We start from the raw sequence: 25,341 nt of genomic DNA, 5'->3' as shown, positions 1-25,341 counted from the left end.
AGTTAAAAATATAAAAAGTAAAAAATACCTTCATGGGTCTGGGGGTTGTACGTACATATAAAGGAAATAATGCTTTAACCATTTCTTTTTATTTTTCGTATACATTCCACGAAAGGCATAAATCAATTCAAAATGATTTCTAGAAGCAAAATAAAGTTATGGATGTAGGAGAAGGGGAAAGTTCTCATTTCTCACAAATGCCTAACTGTCAAAACATCCAACAGATTTCTTCCTCAGTGATTAAGGCAGTATCTTGTTTATGAGGGAGCATGAGATAAGAAAAGTATTAATACAATTGGCAGTCATTACGAGAGGATCTGTTTAAAAAACAAATTCAACTGTTGCTATTCCTAGCTTATTTTCCAAGTTTTACTAGAATATAATTTTGATCAGTTCCCTTGTGTTGTGAGGAGAAAGTTGTCAAATTTACCAAAAGGCTCTTCAACATTCAAAGCACTACCCTTCCCCATGCTGCTTTCATTCCGCTTCATTAATCCAGAATTGGCTTAATTCAGTTTACACCAGTCTGTAGCTAGCACAAATGTCCCTCCAATTATTTTCATTTGTGAGAAATGAACAATTGCCACCATATCCTCCTTAATATGCTCGAGGACTTCAGCACTTATAATGGGGTGAGCTCTGAGCTCCATTATTTGCCCCAGCTCCTGGATTTGAATCTGGACCAACAACAAAGCATTCTTAGTTAAAAATAATGGGAACTGATTTGATATCAGGAAACTCTCACTATGAAAGTATAGGGCTTTTTTTCCTCATAGAACGCTCAGAACTGCTTTGGGGCACCTTTTTTTAAAAAAAAACACACAAAAAAAAACAACAACCCAGCTCCCTTATTGGTTTTCCTAAGCCTATTGCAGGGCTAGCAATCTTGGCTCTTTTTTTAATGACTCATGGACTTCAACTCCCAGAAATCCTGAGCCAGCCATGCTGAGGGGAAAGGGAGAGGTTTCCAAGCTGAGCCATGCTGGCTCAGGAATTCTGGGAGTTGAAGTCCTTGAGTCATAAAAAAGAGCCAAGATTGCTAGCCTGCACTAGAGGAGGAGTTAACATTATTTACAGGATTACTTCTTTAGGAACTAAACTTTTGGAATCTAAAACAGCTAATTCAGAAAAGCCAACAGGAAAGAACCTCACATTTTTCATCTGCTTCTGTCTTTTGGAAGGTAAAATTAGATAACAAAATAATCTATTTCTTATGTTAACATATCTGCAATGAAATCAAAGGTAACAGGAAAGAAATGAGAAATATTTTTGTCAATGTAATATGTCTAATTTAGCTGATTCTAGAAAAAATAGTATCTTTTGTACACTCTTGAAAACTATTTTGAATCTAAACAATGCTTAAGAATGAAATATTCTTAATTTGGACTTTAGTTTTACTGTTTGGACTGTTGTGTGTTTTGAAAAATAGATTATTTAGAATCTAGTTATGTTGCACTTCAGTCTTTAAATAATTAACCTACTATATACATAACAATATATGATGTTTTCCCTGGTGAGCTTAACATCAATAACAACATTTATTAAAAAGGCTAAAATAATTTCTGGGGATATTATCTGTATAGTAAAATTTTGGACAAGCAGTGATCATGTTACATATGTGCATAAGCGTAGTCCGTAGCATATGCCTTTTTAAAAATATCAAACATGCAAAGAAACAAAAATAAGTCCAAAATATCTGTATTACATCCAGAAATGCCAACTTTGCAACCAATATTTCTCATCCATAACTATGGCACCCTAACGATACCTGCATACATGCAAATGTTTCTCTGGGATCAGTAACGCAACAGGGATTGCTTTTTCCTTCCAGTAACATATACCTAAAACTAGTTTATCGCATTTGGCAATTTTACTAAAAAATTTGAAATCAAGTGAAAAATTGATTTAAATTATTTTATTAAAACAAATTAATGGCAATTCTTTTATAAAAAGTTGCCTCAAACAAAATGAGTTTGATATGCCTGCTCTAGATAGTTGAATGCTCCAAAATAAATTCTAGACCAGGCCTGTATTTGCAGCCTACCAAGCACCCTTGGACAGAGCACAGACTTTTTTTTTAAAGTAATAAAATCACCACCACTGCCCTGAAAGTCATGTTGCCTAGTGCCTCCATGGCTTACCATGACCACAAGCTCCAACACTGTAGATGCTCCTCTAGTCACCAAATCATTGATTAGCCCACCAGCATTCCTTTGCAGACCGCAAAGATTTTTAATTTATCAGTGCGGGCCTTTCCTTTCTACAAGATAATAATAATAATAATAATAATAATAATAATAATAATAATAATAATAATAATAATAATAATAATAATAATAATAATAATAATAATAATAATTTGGAAGGGACCTTGGAGGTCATCTAGTCCAACCCCCTGCTAAGGCAGGAAACCCTATGCAAGTTCAGACAAATGGCTGGCCAGTCTCTTCTTAAAAACTTCCAGTGTTGGAGCATTCACCACTTCTGGAGGCTGGTTGTTCCACTGGTTAATTGTTCTAACTGTCAGGAAATTTCTCCTTAGTTCTAGGTTGCTTCTCTCCTTGACTAATTTCCATCCGTTGCTTCTTGTCCTGCTTTCAGGTGCTTTGGAGAATAGCTTGACTCCTTCTTCTTTGTGGCAGCCCCTGAGATATTGGAACACTGCTATCATGTCACCCTTCATCCTTCTCATCATTAAACTACACATACCCAATTCCAGCAACCGTTCCCTATATGTTTTAGCCTCCAGTCCCCCAATTATCTTTGTTGCTCTTCTCTGTACTCTTTCTAGAGTCTCGACACCTTTTTTACATCGTGGTGACCAAAACTGGATGCAATATTCCAGGTGTGGCCTTACCAAGGCATTGTAAAGTGGTATTAGTACTTCACGTGATCTTGATTCTATCCCTGTTAATGCAGCCTAGCACTGTGTTGGCTTTTTTGGCAGCTGCAGTACACTGCTGGCTCATATATAAGTGATTGTCCACTAGGACTCCGAGATCTCTCTCACAGTTACTACTATTGAGCAAGGTACCACCTATATTATACCTGTGCATTTGATTTTTCTTGTCTAAATGTAGAACCTTACTTTTTCACAATTGAATTTCATTTTATTTATTTATTTATTTATTTGATTTGTATACCGCCCTTCTCCCTAAGGACTCAGGGCGGTGAACAGTGACATAAATATCAAAATGCACAAATACAGATATTGTAAACAAATTAAACCCTAATGCCCAAATGCAGAAGATAAGTTACCTTAAAACAATAATTACAACAGAACCCGTCAGAACAGACCGGATTGCTCAAACAGATAGGTTTTTAGGTCGCGTCGGAAGGAGTGAAGGTCGAGAGCCATCCGGAGCTCAACTGGTAAACGGTTCCATAGGTCAGGCGCGCCCACAGAGAACGCCCTCCCCCTGGGAGCCACCAGATGGCATTCTCCGAACGGCGGAACCCTTAGGAGGCCCTCTCTGTGGGAGCGCACTGGGCGGAGGGAAGTTGACGCTGGCAGCAGGTGATTCTTAAAGTACTCCGGACCCATGCCATGTAGGGCTTTGAAAACCATTACCAGCACCTTGAATCTTACCCGGAGGACAACTGGGAGCCAATGCAGCTCACGGAGTAGAGGTGTAACATGGGAGTATCGGGAGACTCCCAACACAACTCTCGCGGCTGCATTCTGTACCAGTTGGAGCCTCCGAGTGGTCCTCAAGGGCAGCCCCATGTAGAGAGCATTGCAGTAGTCTAAACGAGAGGTCACGAGTGCATGAGTGACCATACGCAGGGCATCCCGCACCAGGCGAACCTGGGCAAAAGCTCCTCTAGTCACAGCTATTATTTGGTCTTCCAAGGAAAGCTGTGAATCTAGGAAGACTCCCAAGTTGCGAGCCCTATCTACAGGGGGTAATAACTCACCCCCTATAGAAAGAGATGGAATGTTCTGAATATCCCGAGATGCCGGTACGTACAGCCACTCAGTCTTGCCAGGGTTGAGTTGAAGCCTGTTCCTCCCCATCCAGACCCGAACTGCTTCCAGGCAACGGGACATCACATCGAAGGCATCACTGAGGTGGTTTGGGGTCAAAATAAAAAGCTGGGTATCATCAGCACACTGGTGATACCCGACTCCAAAACCACGAATGATCTCACCTAGCAGTTTCATGTAGATGTTGAACAGGAGAGGTGAGAGGACCGATCCTTGAGGGACTCCACAAGTGAGAGGCCTCGAGCTCGACCTCTGCCCCCATTAATACCGACTGCGAACGTCCCATGAGATAGGAGGAGAACCACTGAAGAACCGTGCCTCCCACTCCCAATCCCCTGAGACGCTGCAGCAAGATACCATGGTCGATGGTATCAAAAGCCGCTGAGAGATCTAGAAGGACTAGGACAGAGGAACAGCCTCTGTCCCGAGCTCTCCAGAGATCATTTATCAGTGCGACCAATGCCGTCTCTGTGCTGTGTCCGGGCCTGAAACCCGATTGGTACAGGTCCAGATAGTCAGTTTCCTCCAGAACCGAAGGGAGCTGATGCGCCACCACACTCTCAACAATCTTAGCAAGAAAGCAAAGGTTGGAGACCGGACGAAAGTTGTTTAATATAGTTGGGTCTAAGGTAGGTTTCTTGAGGAGGGGTCTCACCACCGCTTCTTTCAAGACGGAGGGGAAACAACCCTCACTCAAGGAGGCAGATATCACCGCCTGGAGCCAGCTTCGTGTTCCCTCTCGAGCTGAATAAACCAGCCAAGAAGGGCACGGATCTAATAAACAAGTGGTGGAGCTCAGCTTCCTCATAATTCTGTCCACTTCCTTTGGGGTCACAGGGTCGAACTCGTCCCATATAACATCGACAAGACCACCCATGTCCTGATCGTCAGACTCTGCCCAGTCGGAGTCCAAGCCGGTCCGAATCCGAGTGATTTTGTCCGACAGATGTTGGCAAAACTCCTCGGCACGACCCTGTAAGGGATCCTCCTTCACCTCTTGATTAAGGAGGGAGCGAGTTACCCTAAACAAGGCAGCCGGGCGGTTATCTGTGGACGCAATGAGTGTAGCGAAGTAATTAGACCTCGCCATCCTCATTGCTACGAGATAAGATCTAGTAAAGGATCTTAGTCGTGATCGGTCGGATTCAGATCGGGTGGATCTCCAACAGCTCTCTAGGCCCCGTCTCCGACGCTTCATCTCCCGGAGCTCCATGGAATACCATGGAGCGAACTGGGATCTGCATCGGGTCAGGGGCCGCAAGGGAACAACTAGGTTAAGTGCATCCATGGCAGCCTTTTCCCAGGCTTCCACTAAGGCATCAACCGAGCTGTGAGCAAAGGAGGCAGGTGGAGACCCCAGTGCTGCCTGGAACTTCTCAGGGTCCATTAAGCACCTGGGACGGAACCATCTTGATGGTTCCACAACTCCACAACGGGGGGTGGCATAGTAGAAGACCAGCCTCAGGAGATGATGATCGGTCCATGACAGGGGTATAATAATTGGGGAACCCCCACCAAGATCATGTAACCACCATCTAGATAGAAAAACCAAATCAAGTGTGTGGCCCCCCACATGAGTCGGGCCCCGAATTACTTGTATCAGGTGCATGGCCGTCATGGAAGCCATGAACTCTCGGGCTAACTCAGATGATCCTCCCAGGGATGGTAGATTGAAAACTTGGGGAATTCAACCACCAGCCCCGAGAGGATATCGAGAAGCTCAGGCAGGGCCGTTGCTGTGCGACTAGGCGGAATGTATACCAGCAGTAAGCCTAGCTGCGACCTAGGGCCACATCTCAGGAGGAGGAATTCACATCCGGCTATTTGGACAATGGTGGACTCCTGAGGACAAAGAGTCTTTCTCATAACTACTGCCACTCCCCCGCCCCTACCCTGAGCCCCAGGTCGGTGAAGCACTCGGAAATCTGGTGGGCAGAGATCGACCAGAGGGACACCACCCTCTGGGCCCAACCAGGTCTCCGTAATGCAAGCCAGGTCCGTATGCTCACTTTCAATCAGATCGCAAATGAGAGGAGCCTTATTGATTATGGACCTGGCATTCAAGTACACCAACCGGAGCTCAGGTGGCTGCTTATTCTTGCTCCCGGAGTCTTGGGAAGAAACCAGAGGGTTGGAGCGCTTCACCGCTTGGAGATAGCGGGGACGCAATCCCAGATGTCGATAGGGTCCTCTGTCTTTACACCTGATGCCATTCCCTAATGTGGGAATAGGTAATCCCACGACCTGTTCTGGAGCCCCGGAGGCAACCAGCCTTAGCTCCCCCTCCATGTGATCAATCCCAGATCTGGTCTGAATAATAGTTGGTGGAATTCCCCCCTTTCCATCCAACCATGAAAACCCTCCCCCCTCCCTAACCCTATAAAAAAATTAACTAAAAATTAACCAGGAGCCTCTTATTAGGTTTGTAACGGAGGCCCCTATCCCTGCCCAGCCATCTCTCAGGGTCCCAACAATTGGGCCCTTCATCAAGAGGCAGAGTGGAAAGTGAGGCAGGTCGCATCCAGGAAGGGGGGGCACCCCTGAGGGCGTATAAGGCTGTGCTGGAGTAGCTGAGACGAGTCATTGATATTAAAGTAAGTAAGTTTGGCAAAAAAGGCAGTCCCTAGATTGATCGGGAGGGTCTTAAATCAGCAGGAGGTGTCCTGTTTGCTAACCAAGCTCAACTGCCACTTGAGCTGGGTGTACCCTGGAACAGATCAACCCCCGTCCTCTCACGACGGTCAGAACCGGGGAGCAGGTTGAATCACATGACCAGGATGAGGCATACCACCTAGAGCTCTCACCTCTAGGGAGGTAGCATATGATAAGATTAGGCCACTCTCTCACAGTGGCTATTTGCCCGGGTCCTCCTGAAACCTTGGGGGGTGTGAGGGGGAGGAGATAGATAGTTAGATAGTGCCCAGTGTTCGAGTCCAGATCCTCCTGTATCTTAAACCTATCTTCTGGAGTATTAGCTATTCCTGCCAGCTTGGTGTTGTTCCCCATCTATCCCCTCATCCAAATGAAGATGAAGATGTTGATGAAGATGTTGAAGAGCTGCACAGACCTCTTCTAGATTTTCCTCTTGCCTTTCTGAGTTAACTCCTTGGTCTGTCATTGAGCAAGAATTGACTTTATTTATTTATTTTATTTATTTTATTGGATTTATATACCGCCCTTCTCCCGAAGGACTCGGGGCGGTGTACAGGGAAGCATATTATCATTTGATGTATATTCAACATATGTTCTACCTTTATTTACCAATGATATAATATTTGTATGCAATCCACATGGCGAGGTTTGGAGAAACTTACAATAGAAAAAATATATTTTTAAAATCATAAGATTAAAACATCGCCTGGCCCGTACCGCCTCTGCTGCCCGCATTGCGCAGCCCCGCCATATAGAGTGGGCTCTGCTGCTCCCACAGCACCAGCTGTGCAGGCTCCAGCCCCAGGGAGGGGAGCCCGCCGCCAACACACTTTGCACCTGTGACTGCAGCAGCACCCCCTCCCCCGCCTCCTGTGCCCGCCAAGATGAGAGTTCCGGCACCTTTTTTTTTTAAAAAAAAGCACTGTGAAAGTATATAAATATTGTTGGGCAGTGTGGGGTTGGGGGTTGAAAGATCTCTCCTATAGATACCTTCCCATTCACTTCCATGAGACTAACTCTTAGATTTGGCACCTTTTTTGGATGGAACCTTGTAGGATAGGCAAGCTGGGTTGTATGACGTGTGAGTTCCGGCACCTTTTTCTTTTACAAAAAAAGCACTGTGTATATGTAAAGGTGTAATGAACCCTAATTCATTTTCCCCCCTAAGGGGAATTTAAGGTCTTTCCAAGATTTCTAAGTTAAGGAGAATTTATTATGAAATTCTGGAACAGGAATTCATGGTGGCTATCTAACAAATTCCTCACCTGCACAGTTTTTCCTCATACACTCTGGAGAGCATCTCTTTCTCATCAGATAGTTCAATATTTTTGAACACGAGCATCTCAGTCTTCATTCGGAGCTCTTCATTTTCTGATAACAGTTTCGAAATCAATGTTATCTTTCTGTAAGTTACAAGGACCAGAGAGAAATTAGCCCACGTGATTTTTTCCTTTATTTCTTGAACGGTAACTACGTTCTTAATTATTTTTATATTCCATTATATCTGTTGCTCTTCTCTTATTCACTAATACATAGATATAAAAGAATGGAATATTTCTTTTATCCATTATATCTGGGCTCAGGGCTCCAACAAATAAATTTGAATTTGAAAGAAAACGTCAGGATTGCTATGTAAGTATTTCTTACCTATAAAGTTCATCATTAAGGTCATTATTTTCTCTTAGGAGATCATTTTTTTCTTCAGTGGATTTCAGATACTTGCAGTTGAGACTCTGATACTCTCGTCGAAGTTTGTCTAGTTGTACAGACTCATCTGAACTATTTTTTCTGTAAAATATCAGGAGCAGAGGGAAATTAGACCACTTGATTTTTTCCTTTATTCCTTAAAGCGTAATTACGTTCTTATTTTTATATTACATTATATCTGTTGCTCTTCTCTTATTCACTAATACATAGATATAAAAGAATGGAATATTTCTTTTATCCATTATATCTGGGCTCAGGGCTCCAACAAATAAATTTGAATTTGATAAAAAAAAGTCAGGATTGCTATGTAAATATTTCTTACCTATAAAGTTCATCATTAAGGTCATTAATTCTTCTTAGGACATTTTTTTTTCTTCAGTGGATTTCAGATACTTGCAGTTGAGACTCTGATTCTCTTGTTGGAATTTGTCTAGTTGTACAGACTCATCTGAACTATTTTTTCTGTAAAATATCAAGAACAGAGGAAAATTAGCCCCCTTAGGGTGTTTTTTTATTTGAGTCATAAAACTTGCTTAAAATTAAAACTAATTAAAATAACTGATTTTTTGTTTGCAATACAAATTCTATAATTTTAATTAATGTACTTTTTGCTATTTGTATTAAAACAGCTACCAAGCTCTTCTTACAGGAACAAATGCTGCAATTATTTACTGGGTACTTTGGAAATGCTCAGTAAAAGTGATGAAGCAGTAAATCTATGCAGACTCTACCTCCATTATACTCTAAAGTGGTTTCATTATCTCCTTCAGCATTAAAGTTAAGATCGCTATATTTAAGAGTTTGATTAGTACAAGTTAATGGTTGTCCTTTCAGTACTTAGCATTTGACAATCCATTATTATCACCAAGGAATCTTCAGATCTTAAAGACATTTTTTCTTTTTTCTTTTACATACTAGAACAGGCACAAGCCAATACAAAACAATTTCCAAAATCAAAGTTTCTGATGTGTACAGAATGATGGATGAGATTGAATTTGTGAGGGTTGAAATAAAGAACAAAGTGGAAGCCGGGACCTGGCGTGATTGAAAAGCACACTAGTATGTAGGAGATAAAACCAAGGATTCCTAAACATAGGTAATAGGGCCATGAAGATTCCCTGTGAAGAGAATCTGGGACCCAGTGATCTCTTCTCTTGCTATTGCTTTAATAAAACACAAAGTCTCTGAAAATGAAAATCTTTAAAGAAACACGGCCTTGCTGAGGTCAGAAAAAGGCACTAGACGTGCTTGGAGAGCCAGAACATTTGGAACAAGTTAAAAAGAGTCATTTTTGCTTTTCCCTAACATTTTTCCAGGCAACATAATTCATCCCAGAATGTTGTGTAAAGTACAACCAGAGGAAGGAGCTAAGGAGAATTTAACATTAAATTCTGGAAGAGAAAGTCAGCTTTGCTGTCTAAACATTTCTTACTTCCTCAACTTTTCTTCATATGCTGTGCAGAGTTTCTCTTTTTCTTTGGTCAGTTGGAGATTTTTGTTTATGAGCTCCTGATTCTTTAATTCAAGCTCCTCTTTTTCCATCAAGAGTTTTGAAATGTCCATTCTGTAAATTATGAAAAACAGAGAAATTAGGCCGCTTAGGTTTTTTACTTGAATTATCAACCTTTTTCTTCAGTTGAAAATATAAAAAATAAAAATACCTCCATGGGTTTTGGGGTTTGTACGTACATACAAAGGAAATAATGCTTTAACCCACAGGTCTGCAACCTGCGGCTTAGTGCCTTGCTTGGAGGTTGGAGCAGGGAGCAGCTGGTGGGCGCCGCTTTTTAGCACAGTGCCCCCCCCCGAACGGCAGAAGCAGCGAGGAGACAATGGCGGCCTTGTGATCAGCCGCGGATGCAGTGGCCTTGGAACTGCAGCTGTGGCACCTTGGATCTGGGGCTTTGGGCGGCTTTGCCCCCCCTCGCAACAGCAGGAGCGTCCGGGAGATTATGGCAGCTTGGTGATCAGCCGCATGATGGTGGGTGCTGCTTCTATGCCGCGGAGACCCCCCCCCTTGGGATGGCAATCCTGGATGATAGCGGCCTGTAGAACGGTCGTGGCCATGGTTCTGGAGCCGTTTGTTTGTGGTGCGCTGGTAGCGCGGCCTGGGCAGTGTGGACGATGGCCGGCCGCTGCTGTGGCCCTAGGGAGCTCAAACCTGGTATGGCCTGGAGGCTTGCAGCTTGGACTGGGGCGGTGGGCGAACCCGCTGGCTTCCAACCAATGCTTATCTTCCATGCCCCTGGAACATCTCCACCAACAATACCATCTTGCGACCCACCTCAGCTATTCATAGACCTTTGTTCTAATCAAGCTTTGGGGAAAAAGAGCTAGAAATAGCAATAGTTGAGTTTGTTTTTCATATGAAGCTCTCATCACTATTGCAAATTTTATTTATCTCATGCAATGTCACAAAATGGTACTACCTAACCATTTATTTTTATTTTTCTTACATATTCCACAAAAGGCATAAATCAATTCAAAATGATTTTTAGAAGCAAATTAAAGTTATGGATGTAGGATAAGGGGAAAGTTCTCATTTCTCACAAATGATTACCTGTCAAAACATCCAACAGATTTCTTCCTCAGTGATTAAGGCAGTATCTTGTTTATGAGGGAGCATGAGATAAGAAAAGTATTAATACAATTGGCAGTCATTACGAGAGGATCTGTTTAAAAAACAAATTCAACTGTTGCTATTCCTAGCTTATTTTCCAAGTTTTACTAGAATATAATTTTCATCATTTCCCTTCTGTTGTGAGGAGAAAGTTGTCAAATTTACCAAAACGCTCTTCAACATTCAAAGCACTGCCCTTCCCCATGCTGCTTTCACTCCATTCAGTAATCCAGAATTGGCTTAATTCAGTTTACACCAGTCTGCAGCTAGCACAAATGTCCCTCCAATTATTTTCATTTCTGAGAAATGAACAATTCCCACCATATTCTGCCTTCTAGTGTTTCGTTCCTCTTTAATATGCTCGAGGACGTCAGCGCTTATAATGGGGTGAGCTCTGAGCTCCATTACTTGCCCCAGCTCCTTCCCACCCAGCAGTTCAAAAACATGCAAATGCAAGTAGATTAATAGGTACCACTTCAGTGGGAAGGCAACAGCATTCCATGTACCTTTGTTGTATAGCCATGTTGGCCACATGAATATGGAAATTGTCTTTGGACAATGCTGGCTCCCACAGCCAAGTAACGAGATGAACACTGTGCCCTAGAGTCAGACATGACTAACAGGAAACCTTTACCTTTACTCTTGAGTAAATTCTTTACAGTTATAATTTCACTGAATGCAGCGTTCTTGCTCCTCGACAATCAAACTGTATTGTAAGAAATGCTAAACTCTCTGAAATTCCACTGCTGATGTATGTATATATGTATACATTTATTTATTTGTTTGTTTGTTTGATACAATGGCCAATCCCATTGTCAATGTAAAAATTATGAAAGTTGTGTTTAAAGTGTGAACTTGGTAGGATTAAGCTGTGATTATCTCATAATAAGTAACCACAAGATAAACTAGGTGAGCATTAAGAGTCAACACTGGCTTGATGGCTGATAATCCGTGAAGATAATAAACAGCAAATTGTTACTAAATACTTTTCAGAAGTTATTCTGGAGAGGATATCTAAAATGTTTGTGCACCACAAAAAGGCATTTTCAACTGTGCCAAAACTTACATATAATTCTGCTCCCTTTATCCCTTCAGATCCATTTCTAGTCGTTGAGTTTTTGTCTGAAGAATCTGGAAAAGCCAAAATACATTAAAAGTCAGGAAAATATTTCTATATCAGTCCACTCACTTCCCCACGCTTTCCTCCCACTCACCCTGGGCTTCTTCACCTCTTATTACGACATGAAATATTTCTCGGTAATGCACACTCAAAAGATTCCTCAGATGCTAGATTGCTTACCTGATGGGAACGTATCTTGAAACTTAAATCGTGGCCTGCTGGTTCCTCATCGCCCACATGCATCTTAATGTTTTCAGGATGCCTGGAAACCTGACAGTTCTGTGAAGAATAAAAAACATAAATTGTGAATCATTAAGGATATACAAGGAGAAGAATTACATGAATTTGTTTTCCATAAATTTTCCATAAATTGTGACAGTATCCCAACCGTTACAGTCGGTTATAGATTTGATGGAAATTATAACTCAGTATGGTAAGGTTTCTGGGTTCAAGGTGAATAGTAATAAGACTAAGATATTATCTAAGAACTTATCTATGAGTGAAAGGGATATGTTATCTAAATTAACAGGTTTTGAAATAGTGAAAAAGGTTAAATATTTAGGAGTATATATTGCAGCCTCTAATGTAAAATTGTATAAGAATAATTATGAAACACTATGGTTGAAGGTACAAAGGGACTTAAATAATTGGAAAAAATTACAATTATCATTACTGGGAAGAATTGCAGTTGTTAAAATGAATGTTCTACCAAAGTTTCTCTTTTTGTTTCAAATGATACCTATATTGAAAAAGGATGCCAACATTGATCAATGGCAGAAGGGTATTAATAAATTTATTTGGGCGGGGAAATAACCAAGAGTTAAATTTAAGATTTTACAAGATGCCAGGGAAAGAGGGGGACTCAAGGCGCCAAATTTGAAATTGTATTATGATGCGGTTGCCTTGACGTGGGTTAGTGATTGGCTTAATTTAACTAATAAGAGAATACTTCATCTTGAGGGATGGGATTTGGTATATGGATGGTATGCATATTTGCTTTACGATAAGAAGGTGGACAGGGCTTTTAAATCCCATATTCTTAGAAGTGCTTTATTGCGTGTCTGGAAAAAGTATTATTATAAGTTAAATTATAAAATACCGATTTGGGGAATTCCTGGACACGCAATAGAGGGCGTATCTATGGGAGTGAGTATGGATATGGTTTCTTATAAGGAACTACTTAGATTGCAAGGGAATGATTGACAACTTAAATCATTAGAGGAGTTAAGACAAGAAAACATAAGTTACTCTTGGTTTCAATATACCCAATTGAAAGTTAGGTGGAAGTCAGATCAAAAGGTTGGCATCACAATTACAGATCAAAATTTAGTAAAACAAATTATAGATTTAAATTGTGCACATATAATCCTGTATAATCCTGTATTTAGCTCTGGGAAGTGGGGGGGGGGGAAGTGGGCGGGTTTGGGGTGGTGGGGATTTGGGGATATATTGTAAAATTTTGTTTTTGTAAAACTCTTTAATTAAAAAAAAAGAAAATTTCATTAAGGATATACAAGGAGAAGAATTACATGAATTTGTTTTCCATAAATTTTCCATAAATTCTCTGTGATATCAGTGTAAAGAGGATATTAGTTTAACCTTCCTCTTTAGGAGAAGAGTCTGGAGTGTAAACAAGCATATTTGTGCATATTAAAATCCATGCATGTCAGTATCTGCACCACACGTCCAACTCCCAATTTATTGCTTTCGATATTCAATAGAGGAAATAAATATTACCGTATTCATGCTGGAGTAGAAAAAGAAAGATCTAGCTTTAGTTAATTTGTTTAGGAAATGTAAAACACAGTATCTGACACAAAATGTGAACCATCTAAATTTTATGTCGCTGTTATTGGTATTGTATCTGGCCAAAGAAACTAACTAATGTGGCAAAGAAGAAACCAACAAAGAATTAGCATGAACTGTGATAATTTCCATTCTTTATTAAAAATTACAAATAAAGTTAAGAAATTTAGTTTGTATTGAGTAGATGTGTATGAATCTCATATAAGTAACAGAAATATAAGGCAAACATATAAAATATACTGCATACCATATAAAATATACTGCACATGCATTACCAGTTGTGAAAAAACATTTATTTTGAATTTATCTACATTTTCCCCATAAATGTATTCTAAGATGAACTTGAAATGTGAACTGCATAGCTATAAAATCTGGGGGGTTATTTTGATACGGCTCCTATGATACCAGGCTGAATCGGCCATAACTAAAGATGAAGCATGAATGAAAGCAGAAAGTGCAGTCAAGAATCTCATCCCAAACTTCCCTTCATGGAGGGAGGTAAGAAGGAAAGGAGTTGTTAAGGAAACAAAAGGAAAGAAGGTCCCCTGAAAAGACAAAGGAAGACCCTCAACAAAGCAAGAACTTTGGGGGAAGAAAAAGGGGTCCTGAAACCCAGCCCCTCCTTGAATCATTTTAGCAATGTCTCGTAAAAATATTGGGGAAGAGGCCATGCATGTTTTTTAAAAAATGATGTACTTTCCATTTTAGCAGCTTACGAATAGACTTCAGTTTATTTCTCAAGGAAATAAAGATCACCTAACCAGAAGTAGTATACTGTATACTCCTTGTATACTGACTATAACTATGGATTATATACCTCAGCGTGTCTCTGTGCTTCTCTGGCAGATGACAGAAGAGGAAGTCTATAACTTTTTTCCTGCAATGACAAAATACCCTCTTTTAAAAAGACAAATTCACAGTGATTAAAAACGCTAATTTTTCTTAAACATAGTTTCTTCTTCTTTAAATCTTGGATGCCAACTGGCATCTAAACTTTGCACCCTTGTCTCGAAATTCACACTACTGAATAAAAGAAGCTTTTGATATTCCTCTGTCTGTACTGATACCAGCATTTAATGTAAAGTGTAGTTGCAGTCTCTGCTGACATAATTTGTATTTTCCCTTTTCATACCTTTTAGAGCCTGATGGGTTGGAGAAATGAACAGCCTGCTAATTGTTTTGTGGCATTTTAGTCATCTCAGTCAATTTAATATTAATTTTCTTTCTCTGCAAGAGTGGATCAAAAATCTTAAAGGGAATATCTAAAGCTGGTCTACCACTTTGCTTTTTAAATGTTCTCTTTAAATACGTGAAGTTCCTGAAATAAAGAATGAATTAAGGGGGTACAGTCTGGGATTAGTAGGCATGGGACATGTCTATGGAGATTCGCAGTCATCCAGGCCATGGTTATCCCCAAGGTGTTTTTTCAAGAGGCAACTGGACTTCCTCTTTTTCTTCTTCTGGAAAACATTTCACGTCTCATCCAAGACGATTCTTCAGTCAGAGAAGCTTCTTGGATGAGAATCTAAACAACTTCCAAGTGTGTGTGGGGGGGAGAAACTCCAGTTACCTTTCGAAAAAGACCTTTGGGATAGGAATGGGGCAGATAGTCCTTCTACTATTATCCCCAAACAGCCCTTTCATTTTAACTGAAAAGTTCAGAGAAAACAAACAATATTCCTGCTAAAGTCACATAAAATCTCTATTAGCAACTTGGCTTATTAAATATGTGAAATCAGTATTTTCAGTGACTTAAGGTAGCTCTGCAAGTTCACTGACTCAATCATCCAATTTATATGGCTGCCCAAAATGCAACAGAGAGTCTGCTGCTCTTAAATTTCTATATGTCCCATCATACTTGTGTGACAATAGCATTTACTGTGATAGCCTATGAACAAATATTTTCTCTTACATTTTTTTAAGACATTTCATGTTTTCTCTTAATTTTCTCAGCAAATTGCCTTCCATTGCAAAATCAGTGATGGCAGCTAGAATATAAAGTAATAGGTGAAAAAGCAGAATAGCATAAATATTTTTATTTTCAAAAACTGGAATGTAGGTCTTGAGAAACAATGTTTAGAATAGCACACAATTTTTTAATTGCATTTATCCTCCAGTTCCTCTAATCCAGGGGTCCCCCAACCCCCAGTTTGTGGACTGCGATCGGGCTCTGGGATGCCAGAAAACAGGCCATGCAAACAAGCAAAGCCACATCTGTGGGATGCAGGCAGTACATGAAACCAGGGCCCCTCCGGTCCACAGAAAAACCTCTCTCCATGGAACTGCTCCTTGGTGCTCAAAAGATTGGGGACCTCTGCTCTGATTTGAATGATCCTTTAGGACAATTGTTGAACATTTAAAGTAATATAAAAAGATAAGGAAATAAATAATGTTTCTGTCCTAAAGGATTTAATGTTCTCAAGTGGCAACTGACCCATGTCAAGGGTGGAACAGGCCTACGTGACTCTCTCAATTATTGGAACAGTTCAGCTATGAGCAAGGTGACTGAGGGAGGGTCCTTCTCCCTTCCTCCCTTCTCTGTAGAGATGCCTTTTAACTCTAGCATGAGGACATGTTGACAAAGTGACTGATTAGTCTCATAAAGAAAAGTTTAAGGGAAAAGGGTATAACTGTCTCCAGAAGAACCTGAGAAACAATTGACTTTTTCTATGGTGCTTCAGAAGGCAGAATCAAAAGATGGAAGGTTTTCAGCTGGACATTAGGAGCTAAAGGGAGAAAAGATCAGAGATTGGACTGCCATCATTTTTTCCACCCATCTTTGGACTTCAAAGCCCCCACTTTATCCTCCTCTCTCCTCTCTCTCTTTTTATAACATTTTATTGATTTTTCTCATTTTACAATTGAATATTTAAAAAGGAACATGATGACTGGGTTGGTCAATAGTTCAATAGTGTAGATAACTCTTTAGTATAAATCTCATATTACAACATCAAATATTTCCTCTCTTTTTCCATTAATATCTGCTATCTCATATTGGCCTAGTACAGTTCTTATTATTGTCAACTAAATAAAAATATCTTTGTTACAATTATCAATAATTTTAGCTTATACATATCTTAATTGCGTTTGCACTCAATCCTTGTATACAATCCATGTCCTGTTATTGCTTTTTTTCCAGGCTTTCATTTTCTATCAATATTCAAATTAACAATATTATTTATAATTTCCAAGTACTTTATATTTAGGTGACCAAAGTTTCTCTTATCTCAACTTCTCCCTTTTTCCCTTTTCATAGCAAAGTCTAATATTCTAGTTACACATCTTATCTATTTCATTATCGTCTTGCTCCATTTTCTAAAAGTTATTACTTTCCACCATATTAAACCATCTAATTAGTAACACAGTACCCCCTCCAATAAGTCAAAACCATTATATGTGTTTTGTCAAAAGGGTTAAATATTTGGGGGTGTTTTTGTCGCCCTCTAATACAAAATTATATAAAAATAACTATGAAAAATTATGGGGAAAAATCCAAAAAGAAATGGAGAGTTGGGAAAAACTGCAATTGTCTTTGTTGGGGCGAATCGCAGCAGTAAAAATGAATGTCCTGCCTAAATTTTTATTTTTATTTCAAATGATACCGGTTCTTAAGAAAGATTCTAATTTGGAGGAATGGCAGAGAGGTATCAACAAATTTGTTTGGGCAGGGAAAAGGCCACGAGTTAAACTTAAGATTATGCAGGATACTCGTGAAAGAGGTGGTCTTAAAATGCCTAATCTTAAATTATATTATGAAGCTGCTGCGTTAGCAGGTATAAGTGATTGGATTAATTTGACACAAGAGAGATTATTAAATCTTGAGGGCCACGACTTGCTGTTTGGCTGGCATGCATATTTGTTGTATGATAAGAAGGTAGATAATGTGTTTAGAGTGCATATTTTAAGACAGGCATTGCTGAGAGTTTGGAAGAAGTACAGACATAAGCTAGATTGCAAGATACCATTGTGGGCAATTCCAAAACACGCAATAGAAAATATACATGCTGGTTTCAAACATGATGTGACTACGTACAAGGAGATTCTAAGCTTGGAAAGAAATGTTTGGTGTTTGAAGCCATATAGTCTCTTGCGAGACGAGAAGATTGTTCAAAATTGGTTTCAATATACTCAGCTACGGGCCAGGTGGAAAGAAGATCAGAAAAATGGTTTCACAATAACTGATGAAAATCTGATAAAGCAAATTAGAAATCAGGGACCAGCACATATTAAACGGATATATCTTGCATTGATAGAGATTGATTCAGAAACAGAACTTGTTAAGGACTGTATGATAAAATGGGCCCAAAACATCCAGGAAGTTATCACAATGGACATGTGGGAAAAGATTTGGGTGAGGAACGTAAAATTTACACAAGCTCAAATTTAAGAGAGAACTTTTATAAAATGTTTTATAGATGGCATCTAGATCCTAAAAAGCTTGCAAGTATGTATCCGAATTATCAGCCAAAATGCTGGAGATGTGGTGATGAAGATGCAACATATTTTCATGTATGGTGGACTTGTAAAAAGATCAAGGTTTTTTGGATAAAAATTTGGTGGAATATGCAGAAGATTTTTAAGCAAAGGATAAAGTTTTGTCCGCAACTCTTCTTGTTGGGAATAATCACGGATGCTACGGTTGTGGACACTAAGTTGATGTTAAATTTAATTACGGCAGCAAGACTTTTGATAGGTCAGTATTGGAAGAAAGAGGAACTGCCGACCATAGAAGAATGGACTTTAAAGGTTTCCGACCTGGCAGAGATGGCGAAGATTTCGGCTTACTTGAAGGATCACTCGCAAGAACGTTATATTATGGAATGGAGAAAATGGATTGAGTATATCCAGAACAAGTATAGGGTTAAGAAGTTTCATGTAGCATTTGAATAAGTCTTCTTTCTTTTTTTTCTTTTTTAGCTTCTCTATATATATTTAATATTACTAAGGTTTGTCTTATCCTATATAAGTTAGAGAGTGATGGATTTTAGAGTTTATGGTTGTTAGTATATGGTTGTTTACGATTGTTTTTTTTATATATACCTTGTATTTAGCTCTGGGAAGTCGGGGGGGAGGGGGGGAGGGGGGAGAGGTAGGGGGGAGGGAAAAGGGAGGGAGAGGGGGGATTGTTAAAGATAAACTGTATGTTAAAACTTTTCAATAAAAAAAACAAACCATTATATGTGTTGTCTAGGTCAGGGCTTTTCAGCCTTTTCACACATTGTTACCACTTTTAGGATAAGACACTCTCCGAGTACCACCAGTCGCCCAGAAAGGTGTCAAAAATGTGACCAAAAAAAGAGGGGGAAAATTATAAATTACAGGTAGTCCTCGACTTACAACATTTTGCTTAGTGACTGTTCGAAGTTACGATGGCACTGAAAAAAGTGACATGACTATTTTTCACACTTATGACTGTTGCAGCATCTCCAGGGTCATGTGATTTACATTCGGATGCTTGGCAACTGAATCATACTTATGACGGTCAGTGTCCCAGAGTCACGTGATTACCTTTTGCAACTTTTTGACAAGCAAAGTCCAGTTGAAAAGCCCTGGTCTACTGAACCAATAGTTCAGTAATATACATAAACTTTTAGTTTAGGTCTAATATTGAAAGCTCAAATACTCCCTCTCTCTTTCCAGTAATATCTGTTATCTCATACTGGGCAAACAAAATTCTTATTTTCAACTAAGTAAAAACATTCTTGTTAGATTTATAAATACTTTTTAGTCTATACACAAACTTTAATTTCCCATCAATGTTCAAGAAAAAGGGGGAAAAAACACTATTATTTATGATTTCCAAATATTTTTTGTTTAGGTAACTAAAGCTTTCCCTTATCTCAACTTCTCTCTTTTTCCCTTTTCATACAAAGTCTAATAGTCTAGTTACAGAACTTATTCACTTATAATGTTACTCTATTTTCTAAAAAATATCTATTTTCTATTAAACAACCATCTAATTAATAATATAATATCCGTTCTAATAAATCAAAGCCACTATTTTCTTCAGCCTTACTCTGGCTTTCTTTCTTTGCCAGCTAACCTTCCATGTCAGTGCCTTTGAATCATCAAATAGTTCTCTCTCTCTTATATATATATATATATATATATATATATATATATATATATATATATATATATATATATATATATATATATATATATATATATATATATATATATATATATATATATATATATATATATAATTTGGAATAAGAAAGACCATTTGGTTGAAGTTTTTTTGAAACAACAAGCCCATTGGTATTCATTAAATCGCCTTCCTATTACTCCAATTTCCCAAAATTGTCCTGATAGGTTTATCTTCCATTCAGTCTGTTCTTCTTCCTTTCCCTCAAATTTATTCTGATTTCTTAATTTGTAAAAAGTCTGTTCCATTTTCAGTGTTGTCACTCCCTTTTTTGATTTTTCATATGGCTGGGTCTGTTGGTCAATTGGGTCCTCTGAGTGTTTAGTTGTTCCAATTTTCCTTTTGTTTTCTGCATTGTTAGTTCTTTCTTCATAGTCAACATCTGGGTTTGTATATTTAAGCTAGCACCTTATTCCTTTGTGTTGCTTCTTATTTTGTCACAAGCTGAATGGATGGTTTCATATATTGATTTCAACATTGAAATGATTTTTTTTTCCTGATCTTCATCCATATTCTCTTGATAGTATGTTAAGTTGAAGAATCAAACGTTAAAAATATTTTTTTTGTCTTTTTAGCTACATATGGGACATCTATTTCACATTTTATAGGTGGTCTTTATAGTAGAAATTGTTTATCAAGTAAATGTTTATAATCCAAGGTGTTCCATCATCTCGTAATAACATATGCTTCTCATGCAGGGAAATAGGAAAGGAATTCCCCAAGTTTAGCCCTGAAAGTCAGTAAAAGTTTACATTCATAGTTCAAGCAGGCCAGATAAGCTGCCCAGAAGTCCCTTCTTTACAGTTGGGTTTTTCAAAGGTGGTAATTGTCAAATTTTATCTGAAGTCTGGGCTTCAAGCCAAGTCACTTTTAGGCAATAACAAATTGTAATACCCTAATTTGCCACAAGATGTCACCGACACCGTCTTAAGCTTTTAAAGTCCAAAATTAGAGGATGAGGTAAAAATTCCCTTCCCTCTCTCCTCACCAATGGGTGGGAACAGGCCTGCAGTTTGACACCCTTAGTATAAAGGTACAGCTGCTCTTTAGAACCCCAGCTTCAGTCAGATAAGCCCACATTCAGTTACCTGTGAAAGCCTCTGAAAGCCCCAAGGACACCCAAATGATTGCTACCATCCTACCTACCCATGTTCTGAAGACATGGCTGCACATTTCACAGCAAACAGTTATATCCACACCAGATCACCTCATCCACAATCTCCAAAAGGTGAACTTTCACTCAGATCTTGGTTATTCATACCAGATCACCTCATCTACAATTAAGTCATGTATAAGGAAGACCTTACCACATACTGACCTGGCATTCAAAAGCATCATTAAACCTTAAACATTTACACTGACAGGATTGGATTTTTAAGGGGAAGGTTAGAAGCAGGTTAGAAATAAGGACTAGTCTCTTGCCTCCTTTTCCTACTAACACAGTTCAATAGGCAGCATTTTTAAAATATATTTCTCCATTTTTGACCCATTGTTCTCTTCAGATAAGGAAGGTGGTTTTTCTGTTCAAATTCTGAATTTTTAGTATAGGAATTGCTACAGTGGGAGAATTAATTTTGTCCCCATAATGTCGATAAGAAATTTCCAGGAAGGTACCAAAAGTCCAGCATGTGCATCACAGCACAAAGGAAGGCAGCATGAAATGCACAGGAGCTAAAGGTCACCTTATTTTTCTCTTCGTAAAAACTGATAAGGGATAGTAAGGAATCCAAGGGTTTCTAAGTGAAGAATGGAAGGTATTTGTTGATTCACTCTGGCAACAATAGGTTGTCTCTGTGTCTCTCCTTTGTGTCCTGTTTGGGGAATGGTTTGAGGCATGTATGAATATGTTGCATACTGTATACCTTCGTGAATGATTACCACAATGGTCTTTTCTGTTGAACAAATGATTGCTGTGGGATGTGCAGCCAATTAAAACGCAGCTGTCAGGACCCACCCCAAACCACATCTTAGGAAGACAAAACTCTTGGAGCCAAATCTAGTCCAAAAAGAATCTTTACTATGACATGCTTGGTTGTAGGAATACAAGACAGGACTTAATATTGTTCCACGAACTAAACCCTTATAAAGAGTTCCCGGTTTAACCCCTCTTAGCCCCATTTGGTCAGTCCCCCATCCTTTACCTCGTATCATCCCTCTCATGGGAAAAGGAACTTAGGACCTTTTATGTTTATTGCTCTCTTCCGTGACACAAGCCAGCTGCTAGCCCCCCCTTTTGTTTCCCCAGTTCAAAAGGCTTCTCTTTTCCTTTGAAATGCCTAATACCGGTTCAATACACATCCATTCCCTTCTCTTTGGGAGATGGCAGAATCCATGGAATAATGTTTGAAACATCCATTTATGAATATGATATAAATGCTTAACTGTGCCTTTTAACATAGGAGGTTTTGCCTGCCACAATTCTGACCTTTTTGAATGCTTCTGTCACCCCAGTTTATCCTACTCCTTTTTCTTCAATGGGTGAATGGCACTTCCAAAGAAAGTACTGATTTGATGCTATGATTTTTGGGCTCGTTGAAAGGCTATGGGGGACATCTCTTGCTTAAAGCCATTCCTGGAAGTAAAGTTGATCTCGAAAGCTCTCCTTTTTCCTTGCAATATTCCAGTTGCACAAAAAAAAGAATAAAAGTCTCTGAAATAATCCAAAACAGATGAGACTCATACTCACAATTCCAATTCTTGTTATGTTTGAAGAAATGAATTAGTCTTATCTCTTCTGTAAGATGTGGTTTATATGGAATGAGCAAGGGTGCTCATCTCTTTGTCATCTCCTCTAGGCAATATGCAAGGAATTGGAAATACAGAAATAAAATGTAATATAGGGAGTAATATAAAATACTACCATACAATGAAACAATAATACATCAAATAATATAGAAACAATAATCATTGCTTAAGGGACAAACTACAAACCATACAAGATTTGACTTTATTTGATTTGATGCCAGCTGATACCAAGGAACTCTACTAGAACAGTTTTGTTATCTATCAGTATTTAAATATTTAAGAACAATGGAGAGGTTTTTGGACTAACATTTAAGGAGTAGAAATGCTATTGCAAAAATGTTTATTTCAACAATATTGTTTCTGACCACAAGAGGGCATACTTAACTCAAAGAAGAAGAGGCTCTAATTTCCAAGCCATTTGAAAAGGAGGTGAGATCATACCAGGATTAAAATTAGAAGAATAATAAGAAAAATTACATTCCTATATTGGGAGAGAATGCACAATATACAAATGTAATGAAAAATATAGAATCCATTTCTGAGTGATTAATTTCATTAGGACAGTTAAATGAAGACATGATTTAATGTCTTCATTAAAATAAATGTGATTTACAAATGCTTAACTTCAGTGATTACACTGAAATTCCTTAAAAACAAAATACTTGCAATTTGGGCAGCTAGTCTGCAGGAACCTAGGTAAACCATATTGTATTGTTTCAGCAGCACCATAAACTTTACAACACTTGTAAAAATGAATACTTAAGCAGTACAGTGATGCATGTTTACCTGATGTAGATGTACACATGAAGATGTACAAATCTTACAAAGGTTATTGAATTACCTCAAGTTAGTTTTTTCTGCATCTAGATTATATCAGAGACTTGTTTGGATGATGAAATGGGCTTTCTTCTTCTTTGATATGTCTGACCCCAGAATCAGTATGTTACTGTGAGTGATACTGGACTATGGATATTTTTTGTAATGGTTTTCCATGTTCTTAGATTAAGAGTTGTTTATTTTACATCATTCATTCTGGGGTTTTTTTTTTTTTGCAGTTCATCTTCAATTTCTTTACTGCTATCCAGTGAACAATCCATACAGGAGATGTTTGTGACATCTGTATAATGGTGGGATTCAGCCAGTTTGCACCAGTTTGGCAGAACCGGTAGCTAATATTTTGTTGCCCAGGCCCAGAATGGACTTCTGGAAGCAGCATCCACACAGAGAACCGGTTTGTTTGAATCCCACCACTGCATCTGTGCCACTGTCTGCAAATATTACACTGTGGTCAGCAAGCTTGGAATTGGTTGTCTAGTGGGTTTCCTCATTCTATACTCCTTGCTTTCTGTCAAAAACCTTCCTTATTATAGCATTGATTATTGTATGACATTGACAGTAGGGATGAGATCACATAACCTTGCAGAACATGATTTCAAACTGGGAACTGAGGCATAGGTGCTGGAAGTAAGCACATGCACAATGGCATATGATTTGGTGACCACATTGATCAGTTTTCAGTGTGTTCCGTTAACAAATATACACTATTGAAAGTTGATGGAATTCAGTGATTGTTCATTGGTCTTCCATGAGTTGTCTGATGGTGAAGATCTGATTTTAGCATCCTCAGTTTGGGCAGAAACCAGCTTGTCTGTTCTTGATGTTTTTGGAAACATACTTGGATGATTCCCATAAAAATATTTTGAATGATAGGTTAAGGGCTTATGGCCCAGTAGCTTTGCATTGTAGCTGTTGCCATTTTACAAATTAGGGATTATAAAATCTTTCTCCCAAATGAGTGAATGCAGTGACTGCAGTTGATTGTTGACATGATCTCCACCATTTCCAAGTCCCTTAGACTTTATGTCTTCTAGGCTTAGCAACTGAAGCTTAATTTTCTGGTGCACCAATGCAATGGACCTGCTGGTGGTCCCTGTGGCTCTTCATGGTGGCATAATTGTTGGAAAAATTCTCTCCACATTTGAAGTTGAGGTTCTATTCATGTTTTTTTACAGTCTTTTCCAGTTCCAGGGCCACAGCATTCCAGCATGCCTCACGCTCTGCCTTAATGGCAAACTTCACGCAGGCAACTGAATTGTTTGTATCACACATCGTCAGTAGGTTTGGCTTATTTTTTTGGTGTCCAAAGTCTAAAAACTCATCTAAAATCCATACTTATGTTTGGTGATGTATTGTCAGGACACACTTTTGGGAAATACTGTATATAAATAGCTTCAGAGAACTGCTTTTCTTCCATGTCTACACCATCCAGCAGTTTCAGGACAGTAAATCTGTTTGCTAATGTTATTTGGAAATCTTATTTATATCCTGAGGGTTAAAAATTAGAGTAAGCTCTTAGAATAGCACAATGTGTGGACTCTTCAGGCTCCATACCCATGGTACAGATGCAAAGCCATTTTCAGACCCTTCTTGAAGACCTGTACAGTTTCTACCAGGGGTAGAAATATATTGTTGGGTATCATCAGCATACCTCACCCCATGGCCACAAAGACCTGACCCAATACCTTCATACAGATGTTTAAAAGGAGCAGAGG

The 25,341-nt window shown here is 38.9% G+C and overlaps 1 protein-coding gene across 1 annotated transcript in view; it reads right to left on the bottom strand.

Annotated features, from left to right (window-relative positions):
- LOC308666413 (uncharacterized protein) overlaps positions 1-12,302 on the bottom strand; it is a 51,017-nt gene extending 38,715 nt beyond the window's left edge. Inside the window, exons 1-2 of the mRNA XM_081325242.1 lie at positions 12,268-12,302; positions 12,034-12,098 (exon numbers count right to left, since the gene is read on the bottom strand). The gene's annotated coding sequence lies outside the window, so the exon portion shown is untranslated. The remainder of the gene's footprint in view (positions 1-12,033; positions 12,099-12,267) is intronic.
- Between the last annotated feature and the right edge of the window lie 13,039 nt (positions 12,303-25,341).

Source organism: Vipera berus (assembly GCF_964194415.1).
Source record: "Vipera berus genome assembly, chromosome: 3".
NCBI lineage: Eukaryota > Metazoa > Chordata > Lepidosauria > Squamata > Viperidae > Vipera > Vipera berus.
The sequence above is the reverse complement of the archived record's forward strand: the minus strand, read 5'-3'. Positions and strand labels throughout refer to the sequence as shown.